This window comes from Dipodomys spectabilis, unplaced genomic scaffold (assembly GCF_019054845.1).
Source record: "Dipodomys spectabilis isolate Male_0828 unplaced genomic scaffold, ASM1905484v1 ptg000001l, whole genome shotgun sequence".
NCBI lineage: Eukaryota > Metazoa > Chordata > Mammalia > Rodentia > Heteromyidae > Dipodomys > Dipodomys spectabilis.
In genome coordinates this window covers 10,080,995-10,093,538 of record NW_024870678.1, presented here as the reverse complement: position 1 = coordinate 10,093,538, position 12,544 = coordinate 10,080,995, and positions in this window count along the sequence as shown.

The following is a 12,544-nucleotide window of genomic DNA, read 5'->3' as shown; positions in this document are numbered from 1 at the left end:
ATAATGGATGGGGGGGGGGGGATGAAAGCTTTTAAACAAAGCATGCAAATCTGGGGCCCTGGGTTCAATTCCTCAGCACCACATAAGCAGAAAAAGTTGGAAGTGGTGCCGTGGCTCAAGTGGTAGAGCGCTAGCCTTGAGCTGAAGAGCTGAGAGATAGCGCCCAAGCCAAGAATTCAGGCCCTATGACCGACCAAAAAAATGCAATGTAAAGCATGCAAATCTAGTTGATTCTTGTCACTCACTGTACCTGTGCACTGTTGGTCACTTCAAACACTGACTTGGAAAATACTGAATAATTGCTCTCATGTGAGGGTGCGAGTCTCTACATCATTCAATCGATAGATACTCAGTCTTCTTTTGTCTTTTGTTTCCATTAGAAGAGCCTTGTTGAATATACAGAATCCATAGTCAATGGCATTATAACTCATGCCCCAAAGAAGTCCATTTAACAACATAGTTTCTCTGTGAAGCACATCACATTATGCCTGGGGACATTAGACAGCATTGCAGCATTATTCTTGACCAATGAAATAACAAAAACAAAAACCAAGACAAAACGTGACATTAAATAGGTCATGAAAAGGATACTTATTTGCAGCCTGAGAAATCCTGACCAAGACTGGATATCATCTTGCTCAACCTCAGCTGGAAATGTGTACTTTGGATAATTCAAAAATATTCAATGATCCACATAGATGTGCAAATGACGGTGAACACACAGGAAGTGTTGATATTGGAGGGGCAAATGAACTTTAGTGAGAAGGCCACATTTGCCAATGCAGAATTCATGAATAATATGAATCAACTGCATGACTTTTTTTCTAAACAGCATTTTTGGTGGTCATAACAAGAAAACCTTAATGAATTTCTGTTTTACCAGGAGCTGCATCTCTAAAATGCTTTCAGTACTTCCCTTCTGCATGTTGCTAGTTTATCTTTCTGTTCTTAAGGCTAACTAGTTCTGTTCATGGCTAACTAGTTGACCACATGCATTCGGTGATAAATATAAGGAGAAACATAGAGATTTACTTTCTATCTTTTCACAACTGTATCCTAAAAGAGTTTGACCACATTTTTGCTCAGTGTATTTTCTACATACATTAAATCTCTATTTCTATTTCATTGAAATTGGTGGCCCAGATTATTTCCCTGGTTCCGTTTTCTTTACTCCCATTGTTTGCAGCACGATTAATGAAAAGTGCTTTTACTTAAACACTCACATTCCTAAACAAAAAATATATACATGAATAAAAACCATTTATTTCTAATTTCTAATTTCACATGTCTAATTATTTCAGCTTAGATTACTCAAGTCATTTGAGGAGAGCTCTAGAAAATGTGTCTTTTAAGAAGAAAATGAATAAGTGAATGAAGGAATGGATGAATGAGAAGCTTACCTATCTTGTTTCTTCAACAGGAATCTAATGTCACTTGGAAGGCCATGATAACAAACCACAGTTGCTACAGTGTAGCAAGATAAAGATGAATATTAATGATTGATTTCAAATTAACCAGCACTTTCTCTGTTGCTTGCAGCTGATGCTATCGGGATATGGAATCTCCAGAGATTACTGGGGTTTGGGTGCTTAAAATTCATCCAGGCACTGTGCATGAGTAAAGCCCCTGTTCTGTTCAGTTTCATGAGAATGTTTTTAGCATTTTAATTGTGTTTGTTCACTCCAGTGATGATACAGATTTTTTGCCCAGACTTTTTTCCATCTGGTTATTTTATAATCATAAACAAACTGCAGTAGAAGTGATTTTTAAAGCCCAAATTCTCATTTGCTATTCTATGAAGGAGAACACTTGAATGAAATTTATTTTTTTGAAACAATTTCTGAATGAAATTAGCTAATATTGGTATACATTAATTATTTGGGAATGTGTGTTTGTGAATGTAAATATCTGCATTTTCCAGATAGATGCAGACATGCCTTTATGTAACATAAAACACCCTCTAGCTTTTGTGCTTGACTTGGCTCCATGGTTTTTGTTGTTGTTGCTGCTATTGTGTCATCCGTTCTTTTAGACTATCATAGATTTAGAGCTTGGCCTGTGACTTCGGTGTGTGGGAAGAAGCTGACATGACAGGAAGTAGGTTTGTTTTTACAGCTATATCAGGAAGGAAAGCATTGCGTAGATGAACTTACATGGAGCCAGGGAGTACCTGTTCCACTGTCTCTCTGCTGTGTGTGTGTGTGTGTATGCGCGTGTGCTGAAAGTGTGTGATGGTGGATTGTCTAATGTACCTAGGGAATGTGCATGTGTGAGTCAGCAAAACGCTAGGTCCAGTGAAACCACTGGAGTCAGTCACCTCATATCACTTGTTTGAGGTGAGTCCTGTCTTCATATAGAAAGACGTAATAAATGAAGATGAGTAGGCAGAGGAACTGGGGTTTAAGATTTGCATGCAGCTGGCTTTTTATTCCATATATATCTGCCCACACTCACTAACAGGCTCCTTTTCAGAACAAGAGTCCTGGAGCCTGAGGACTGACTTGTGTCTGTAATCAAGCCAGGCTGGGAAACCCAGAACAATGTCTTCAGTGGTAGCCTGATGCTGCCTGGACCCCCTTCCCCTCAGGCACACACAGGGTTCCACAGGATTAGCAGCTCCCAGAATCCTGAACACTTCTGCTGCTTGAGAAAATGTGCCAATAAGAACTCCTAAAGCTGGGCGCCGGTGGCTCACGCCTGTAATCCTAGCTACTCAGGAGGCTGAGATCTGAGGATCGCGGTTCAAAGCCAGCCCACGCAGGAAAGACCGTGAGACTCCTATCTCCAATAAACCACTAGAAAACCGGAAATGGTGCTGTAGCTCAGTGGTAGAGCACTAGCCTTGAGCTGAAGAGCTGAGGGACAGCACCCAGGCCCAGAGTTCAAGTCCCACGACCGACCAAAAAAAAAAAGAAAAACCTCCTAAAAACATACCTGATTAGCTGGAGAGTTGTGCAAGAAAACCACAACTGAACAAGCTGAGGAGACCGCTCTGGGTCCTTCGTAGTTCCTAAAATACTATAGATGGAGTGGAAGGTACCCAGGATGTGAAGGGGAGGAGAAATGGCTGTTCTCCCCTAGAGAAAAATCCTAAGAGAAGTGTAGCCCTAGGTTTGCTTTGAACATGGATGCTGTATCAGTGGGGGAAAGAAGGATTTCGTTTCTAAAGGCATACCCATCAAGTAGTCTTAATTTATAAAGAGCTGGCGTACTCACTGCCTTTCTGTTCTAGAACCTGGACCCATCAAGTGTTCTCTCTTGAAAGCTTCAGCTTCCTTATCTTCTTGGGCTCCTTTCTCTAGAAGCCTGTGATGTATACAGGCAAGAATGCATGCAAGGCTTTTGGCCAAAGAGAAAAACTTCCATTTCAATCTGTGTCAGATATATCATTGTTCCTTTTAAAATGAGACATTCATTCATTCAGTGAGTCCAAAGGAGGATATTTTTAGAAGAGGATCACAAAACCTATATAGCTATATGTATATATATATAGCTATACATAGCTATCTATATAGCTATCTATAGACAGCTATCTATACAGATAGCTATGTAGAGCTATCTATACAGATAGCTATATGCATATGATCATATAAAATAATAGTTATAAAAATGAACTCCATCAAATGGAAATGAAAGTTTTCTCTTTTTGATGTTGCTCTTTTCTGTACCTTTGTTTTGTTTGTGAATTTATCTGTTTTGAGAAGGGTAAGGGAGGACACTGACAGGGTGGGACAAATGGTGAACAAATGCAGCAGTGATACTAGACACTATGTTGAAAATGAATGCTGCAACTGCGGACTGGAGAGAAAAACTGGGAGAGAGCCAGTGGAGAGGTGACCCTGTTTCAAAAGGAAGTGTACTCATTTCATTACCTGACTTATGTAACTGTGACCCTCTTGTTATCACCTTTACAGTAACAATAAAATATATACATATATCATTTTTTGGGGGTCCGGTCGTGGGGCCTGAACTCTGGGCCTGGGCGCTGTCCCTCAGCTCTTCAGCTCAAGGCTAGCGCTCTACCACTTGAGCCACAGCACCACTTCCGGCTTTTTTTTAATGTGGTGCTGAGGAATCGAACCCAGGGCCTCAGGCATGCAAGGCAAGCGCTCTGCCACTGAGCCACCTTCCCAGCCCACATATATCATTTTTAAAATGTATGTCCACTAGCAGTACTCCTCCCCCTCCCATTTTCTCAGCTCCTAACAATCCATCACACATCAGAGTTTAATCTTGCTGGAATTGCTCTCATATTACACCAAGACCATTTTTAGTTGAGTGGAGCCTGTTCTTTGTCTCTCTGGACCTCTTTGCTATGGTCATACCAGAGGGAGAATCTCACCTGGACATTCTGTATGTTTTGTTTTCTGCTGTGCCACAGTACCTGTGGCACAGAGCAGGCAGTCAATAAGTAAGAGCTGAATGAGTGAGTGATGAGTTCCTTCTAGGACTCGCTAACCAGTCCACTCTTGTGCCTCGGGGACATGGTCTCTTCCTGGTCTCTTCTCTGACTCTTGTCCTTCACAGACATCTTTTCATTTAGCATTTTTCTTCTTTCTCATTTGTATTTCTTCTCATTCTAGGTGCTCTCTCTTCTGGGAATCTCATCAATTTTATATCTTAGTTTTCCATACACTGAGGAAATCCTAAATTATGTTTTCAGCTTTAGCTCAAATATCTCCTGTTCGTATTTTCTTGGTGTCCTATTACTGTCTCAATATCAACATTTCTGGGTGTGTACATCATGAGACTACTCTGGAAGCAGAGGTAGGAGGATTAAGATATAAGGCTGACCTGGGGCAAAGATAGCATGAGATTCTGTCTGAAAGACAAACTGAAAGCAAAAAGAATAGGAGGGTGACTCAAGTAATAGAAGGCTTGCAAATGTAAGGCTTTGAGTTTAATATGCCCGGTATGCACCCTCCACCATACATTTCTAACATTAAACCCTGAAGTCTTATCTACACATCTGATTTATCATTTGCACCATCCATATTCACTGAGTCACTGAAGCTAGGGCCTTGAATGTCATCCCCACTGGGATTTAGGCATGTCTTAAACCCAGGCAACTAGACTGGGGTCTGTTCACATAAGGATTGCTAGTACTCATGGAAAAGGCTCATCTCCAGGAGAAATGGGTGGGTAGATGAGATTGTCTTGGAGCTGCTGCCCCAGAAAACTGAAAACCAGCAGCGTGACCAAGCAGTCAAGGACTTGCTTGCTGTGGTAATCATAAAAATTTGAGAATACATTTCTGGCTCACATTCTGTTTCTTTTGGGCACTAGACAATGTTCTCCACTACTTAAAATGGCACATAAGGCTCTCTGGTCTCACCCATGATTCCTTCTCTAGCTTTACTTTTTATACTTTGTGTAAATACAGTCTACTATATGTGTACATACATGTACACACACACACACACACACACACACACACACACACACACACACACACACACACACACACACACACACACTATGTCCACCAGAAGGAATGCTGATAACAGTCCAGGTTAGAGAGTGACAATGTTGAGCATCAACAATTCTTGTTCCAGCCAGTCACCAGTAGCTCATATCTGTAACCCTAACTACTGAGGAGGCTGAGACTAGGAAGACTATTGCTCAAAGTCAGCCCTGCAAAAAAAAGAGTAAGAGTCCATCTCATATAAGCCAGTAAACTGTCAGACTGAAGGCATGGGTCAAATGGAAACACAGCAATGTGAAGAAGAAAGCCAAGCAAGAGTGAGAAGCCCTGAGAAGTCCCTTAAGCTTTTGATTCCTTGGATTCTTGGATTCTCAGGAATCACCCACTCACCCTGGGGTTTCACAGAGTTTGAAAAAAACCCGATTTCCACTTCCTTTTTTGTTTAAATCAGGCCTGTCCACTCAAGTGCATGGTCCTGCGTGGCTCCTCAGCTTAGAATGCCACAGTAGTATCCGCTGATGCTAACAAAACAGCCTTGCCCAGAATCTCTCTCATGACTGCTGTACTTGTTTGGGAGCCTGTGGTAGAAACATGGAGGAAAGATGTGATTCTAGGCTTTAGGCATCTTGATTTGGATAATGCAGAGGTACAGCTAATGAAGTGCATGGTGTATCATGGCTCTGTTCCTTGTCCTCTGTTCTCATCTCTTACTCTTCATTCCCAGTGCTCCTTTCACATGCATACAAAAGGTGCATTTCAGATAGACTTCCTGTAATGCTTTTCTGCCCTGAGAACAGTTTACATATAGCTCTAATGGTAGATTTAGTATGTCTTATTTTATCGATCTATTATTGATCTGTTTTATATCTTTCTCTCTCTTATTGACTTAAGCATCTTAATAGGAAAATCATATTTTCTTCATCTTTGATCCAGTGTCTGCCCATCAGAGATAATTAGCTACTATTAAGTGGATAGATGAATGGATGGATGTGGGGGGGTAGGTGGATGATATGTGCTTTTCTGAGGGTCCCTATAGTTTTTATATAATAACTTAAACCAATTTTGAATTCATTAATACTGTATGATTAACTTAAAGTTTGATTCCAAGATATGCTCATTAGACAAATCCAGAGAACCAAAATAAAAACCAGATTGTTGGTTATGTTGCCAGCATTTTTGTATGTCAGGAATATCTCCATATTTGGATGAAGTTTACGGACAGCTCAGAGGTAGCTTCAGACAAACATGGAGGAGCCAGATTGGAAGAGTGAGTAGCTGCCAGGGTTCCAGCAGGACAAATAGCGCATCAGCCAAGAATCTCTGTCTATCAGATGTCGATTTTAAATTTTCTGAATTTATGTAATCCATTACATTATTATCTCACACTTAATATTAGTCTACTTAAAAGTACACTGGATATGGGCAGTCAATAAATAGAAGGTCTAAAATTATTTGCTATATTTCTGAGCAAGTTATTTTCTTATTATGTACATCTTATCTATGTATTCATCAGCAGAATAGGAGTGGTAATACCATACTTCCTATTTCACCAGAGTGTGTCCAGAGTTAAATGAGAGTTAGATGAGGTGGGTCCAGAGCTTTGTAAACTATAAATTACTATACAAATGTGAGCTATTGTAATTATAGCTCATATTGTTTCTTACCTTCTCATGTGGTTTAGAAGGAAGTAGTGAAGTGAGATTATAATTTGAGAGAGGCATTTGCAAATTCAGTTATGTCTTATCTTTGAAGTTGCCTTTAAAATAATTCTTTAACCTACAGTAATCTCAAAAAGCTATTTTTATTCAATGAAATTTCAAAATACCTTAGTTCTAAATCTGTCTACCCAGAGCCCAACCTTTATGTTTGTCATTTTGGCAGTCTCAATTAAAGGCTCTGAAATATATCTTAAATCTTGTTTTGTTTTTAATTATTTATTCCTGTTTTTTTTGTTTTGTTTTGTTTTTAGAAAGAATTTTGCCCTGGAGCCCAGACTGGCTTTTAAGTCAGGAGCCTCTTGCTTTAGTCTTCTAAATGCTGAGATTGTAAGTTTACACTACCATGTCTGTCTTTTTTTGTTTAATTACAAACAAAACCTTGGTTTATAGGGAAACTGAAGATGCAATAGGAAACATGTCAGCCTATACAAACTTGTGTGTGTATAGACATACACTTGTTTGTGTGTGTGTGTGTGTGTGTGTGTGTGTGCATGTACATGCACGTGGAGATTAATCTTTACCTCATTGGAAACGATTTCTTCATTTTTAGTTTAACATTCTCCATTTTTAATTTAACATTTTTCTATTTTTAGTTTTTTCTTTTCAATTGGTATTATATTTATTTAGCCAAACATTCAAGATGTTTTTTTTTAATTATAACTTGTAACGGAGTAAATAATGTCTCCCAAATTATTCAAGTTCTAATCCCTGGAATGTGTAAATGTAAGCTTACATAGAACAAAGGTTTTTACAGATATAAATAAGGATTTTTATCCTAGCCAGAAAGCTCTAAATGAAATCACCAGTTTCCTTACAGAAGAGAGACAAAGGGTAGTTTATCATACAGAAGAAGATAAGGCAACTGGACTGAGAGGCAAACGCTCCTACTTCTTTTGGGAAAGCTTTACTTTGTGTTTGGTTAAGTTCCAGAGGAGCTCTACTCTAAAAGTGCTGGTTGTGTTTCACAATTCTCAACTATACTTGTGTGCAATGTGAAATATGGAGACTCCTCGTTCTTTGTAGTCAACTTTCACTCCAGTGATCGATCCCCCTTCCCTCCTATTGACGTAGGCTTCAGAACATCCCATTGGGACCTCCCATATGGAATCTGAAGAACCTCATGCAACAGCAGAACCAGGCAGTGTCCCACATCTGTAATCCAGCAAATGCGCCCCTCCCCCAACACCAAAACCTAAACAAACAAAAATGGACAACAACTAATATTATAAAGGCTATTCAATGCAACTCCAAATGTTCCTAGTGCCTTTCTTTAATGTGGTAAGGTCAATCTCAAAAAAATGTAAACTTTGTTTTAATGAGGTGTAAAACATGTAACAGTTCAAGTTGTAATATCCTCAGTTCAGTGATGATGTTATATTTTTCTGAAAACAATGTGTTCATTTTGTTCCATATTTGTAATAAATAATGTCTATGCTACTAATTATTTCAGTGAAAATGTTAAAGAGGCTGAAGGCTTTCATTAATCTTCCCCAGTTTTCAAGAATAAATTAAAATTCTCTTTCCGCCATACTTGATTACATACTTACTATACCCTAAACACAATTGAGCATGCATTTATTCACTCATTCAACCTGTATTTCAAAATATCCATTGTGTGTTAAGCGTTACTCTAGGCACTGAGGGTATGTCAGTGAACAAAACAAAATCTCTTTCTCCATATTCTCAGGGTATTTTGTTTGCTTTTTACATTCTGGTGAGGAATCCATGAATAGCAAATAAAGCTATACCATCTGATGATACTCGCTAAGAAGTAATTTAAAAATAGAGTCAAAGAACAGAGAGTTACAGTGCAAGGCTATTTTCAGAAAGGTGAAAAGGGAAGGTTTTCCTGATGAGGCCATATTTTAGCAGCATCCTGAATCAAAAGAAGGGCTTGACAGAGACTGCTTTACCATCTTATTTCCCAGCATACTTGGCAGCTCTGTACACTATGCTTGAGCCAACTGGGTGAGAGCAGAACTAATGTGGACAGCTTCTAGGTCATCTCCTTAAAGACTCTTGTCTTTTTCCTGCTAAGTGGGGCGACCTTGGACACGACATAGGGGGATGGCAGAGCTGCAATTCTATTCTATTCTATTAATCCACCGTATTTAAACCATTGTGTTCGTTACAGTAGATTAGCTAGATCAAGCAGTGTGGATACATAGGGGAAAACCCTTATAAGCAGAGAGAAAGGCCTGAAATAGGAACTTACACAGTGGGTTCAAACAGCCCAGGAAGTCCATGAGATTTGAGTGGAGTACCGAGTTGAGATCAGAAAAGTATCAGAAGACAGAGGATGTAAGATCCTTGAATCTCCTTTAGGACTTGGGATTCTGCTTCTAAGCGCAGTTAATGCATTGTTTTGCATTGCAGTTAGTGCAATGTCACAGAAGTGACATTATGTGAATGTTGTGAAGACAGTAGAACATAGACAGCATAATAATTTAGAAGCTATCACAATAGATCAGGCAAGATATTAAAGACTCCTTGGCCTAGGATAAGAATGGTAGAGATGCTAAAAAATATTTCAAACTATTTATTATTTTTAAAGTGTAGATGCTCAGGTGTGCTGATATATAAATGAGTTAGAAAAAAGATAATTAAGGAAGGTGATTATAAAAAGAAAGAGAATTGATATAGGAATTAGAAAATCATATATCTCAGTCTGTAGGCTGCATGGTAAGTGGATTTAGATTTCCTTTGCTCCCAAGCTGCAGAATGTACTCAGCCTTTCACCTCTGCTGTATTTGATCTATGTCATGTCCTCCTTCAGTAGTTATACTGAACATTACTTTGCCCATTAGGCCTTTTGGAGAGATATTTGGTGTCAGCAGAAGATAGTGATCTCCAAGTGATCTTCTCTCTCAAAAACACTCAGGGAAAGAGAACATGAGAACAGGGATATAGAATCAATGTAGAAGATATGCATTGTAATTGGAGAAAGGATGCATGGCCAAGGTCATTGGAAGGAGAAATCCCAAGTCTGGACCTGCAAGAATGAAAATAAGAAGAGCGGGTAGAACATATCAGTGACTTCATGCAGGGGAAGAGCAATCAGGATTAGTTTGATTCTCCTTTAATTCTGAAGTAGTCTATTGTTTGGGAGTCCTGTGAGCTGCCAGGAGGAAATCATTTTAAGAAAATATCCTCAATAGATTTGTCATATTTTTCAAGATCTTACTTCAAATTCGATCTGTGTCTGGTTGTACTTACAGAAAAATATGGAAGATGTTACCATAATCCCTGCCCAAAGCCATATGAATGATTTGCCATAGGAAACCCTTCTTCACTTACAAGGGAAAAATATTCATAGCCATTTTAAACTATCTGAGGATCACTTAGTGCCAAACTCCAGGGATCTTTTGTGTTTTTCCAGTATTTGCTGCAAGTATGTTTCCTAAATATACTTGAAAGTATACATTGAAAGTGGAGCAAGGATGGCCAAGAAATTGCAAAATATCTTACATTACATTAGAGACTATAAAATATAGCAAAGAAGGAAATACACTTTAAACCAGGTGAACAACAGATTAAATGCATATCTAAGCCAGCAGCTCCTTCTTAGTCAAAACCTCAGGTGATAAACTACAACTAATAGCAAATTTAAAATGAAATTAGGGTGATTAGAATCTCAGAATTATTGAGATAACAGGGTTTTTTGTGTTTTTTTTTTTTTAAAAAAAAAAGCAGGCTTCTGAGAGTACAGAGAAAATAAAGTAAAAATGTGTATATAGAGCTGGGCATTAGTGGCTCACATCTGTAATCCTAGTTATTCAGGAGGCTAAGATCTGAAGATTGCATCTTAGTGGCAGCCCAAGCAAGAAAGTTCAAGAGACTATTATCTTCAATTAACTACTCAGAAAACACTAGAAGTGGCAGTGTGGCTCAAGTAGTAAAGCACTAGTCTTGAGCACAAAGAAGCTCAGCACCCCAGGATAGCACCCAGGCCTTGAGTTCAAGCCCCAGGACCAGCAAAAACAACAAAAATGTATATTTTATGTAATCAGGGATCATAAGATACTCTGTTTGTGCTTCTATCTAGGTTTTTTTTTTCAAACAAGATTCCTGAAACCAAAGTGATTGCTTCAAAATTTAAGTACATCTGAGAGTAATTTATGTCATTATCATCATCTTATTAAAGTAATCATTTCTAGTACACAGCCATCACAAGTTGGTATGAAGGTTTTACTCACTACAGACACTCAGGGATCCAGGCTAAGGAAGGGCACTTACTTTCCTAGGACAGTCATTGGGGTCAGAGAAAGGCAGGTGATGAGTCATTTAGTGGTTCTTAAGAGATTTTTGGGAAGAGGTAACACTGGTCAAAAAGAAATGCACTCATTATCTGACCTATGTAACTGTAACCCCTCTATACATCACCTTTACAATAAAAATAAATTTAAAAAAAGAGTATTTTGGCTAATTGTTAAATTTGTCACTTCTGTTCAATATCTGAAACAAATTCATGCCCACGCCTAACTTGAAGGGAATAGGAAAGTCTGAGTCTACCACATGACTGGGAAAGAATGCCTAATATTTCATGCCTACTACAAAGTATAAGTGTTGCGAGTCAAATTATATAATACTGGGTCCACATGCTGCAAATTTAAAAGGAGTAAAGATGTAGGATATTATATTCATTCGTTTACTTATTTACTCTTCCACTCTATATCTGTAGAATACCCCCTAGTGCAGGGTATACTTCTGTGTAAAGATCATACATGCCCTGAACAAAACTGACAAAATTCCCTGTCCTCCTGAGATGACTTTCTAGTGGGGCAGATCTTGTAGGATGAATTTAGATAATTATAGGAAAGCATTCTTGGACAAACTGGAGGGTTTTTATTTTTCATTTTTTTAATCACACGAAACCAGAAAGAATCAGGATTTTTTAAGGCAATATTGCTTCAATAATATAATCTACTCAATTGTTATATAGTTACAGATCATTTTTTAAAAAAACACATCCCATGGCTAAAAATTGTTTGGAATATAGAATTAGTATGGATATTTTCAATCAATAAATCATTTACATAGAATATTTTAATTACTGTCTCCTTACTAGGTCATATGCTCAAATAAAATTATTTAGATATGTTTCGTGTGCATGTGTGTGTATGTGTGTGTGTGTGTGTGCATGTGTGTGCATGTATGCTACTGAAGATCAAATCCAAGGACTCTACCATGTAACTGAATCACCATCTTTTTTTTGGGGGGCGGGGGGGAAGGGTGCCATTACTAAGGCTTGACTTCAGGGCCTCATGCTCTTACTTGGCTTGTTGTTCACTGTGGATGCTTTACCACTAGAGCCACCACTTCAGTCCCTCATCCATGGTAGTTTCAAAAACAGGTCTTTATTCCCCTTGACGTGTTTTTGCCAGTGAGATAATTTGAGTAA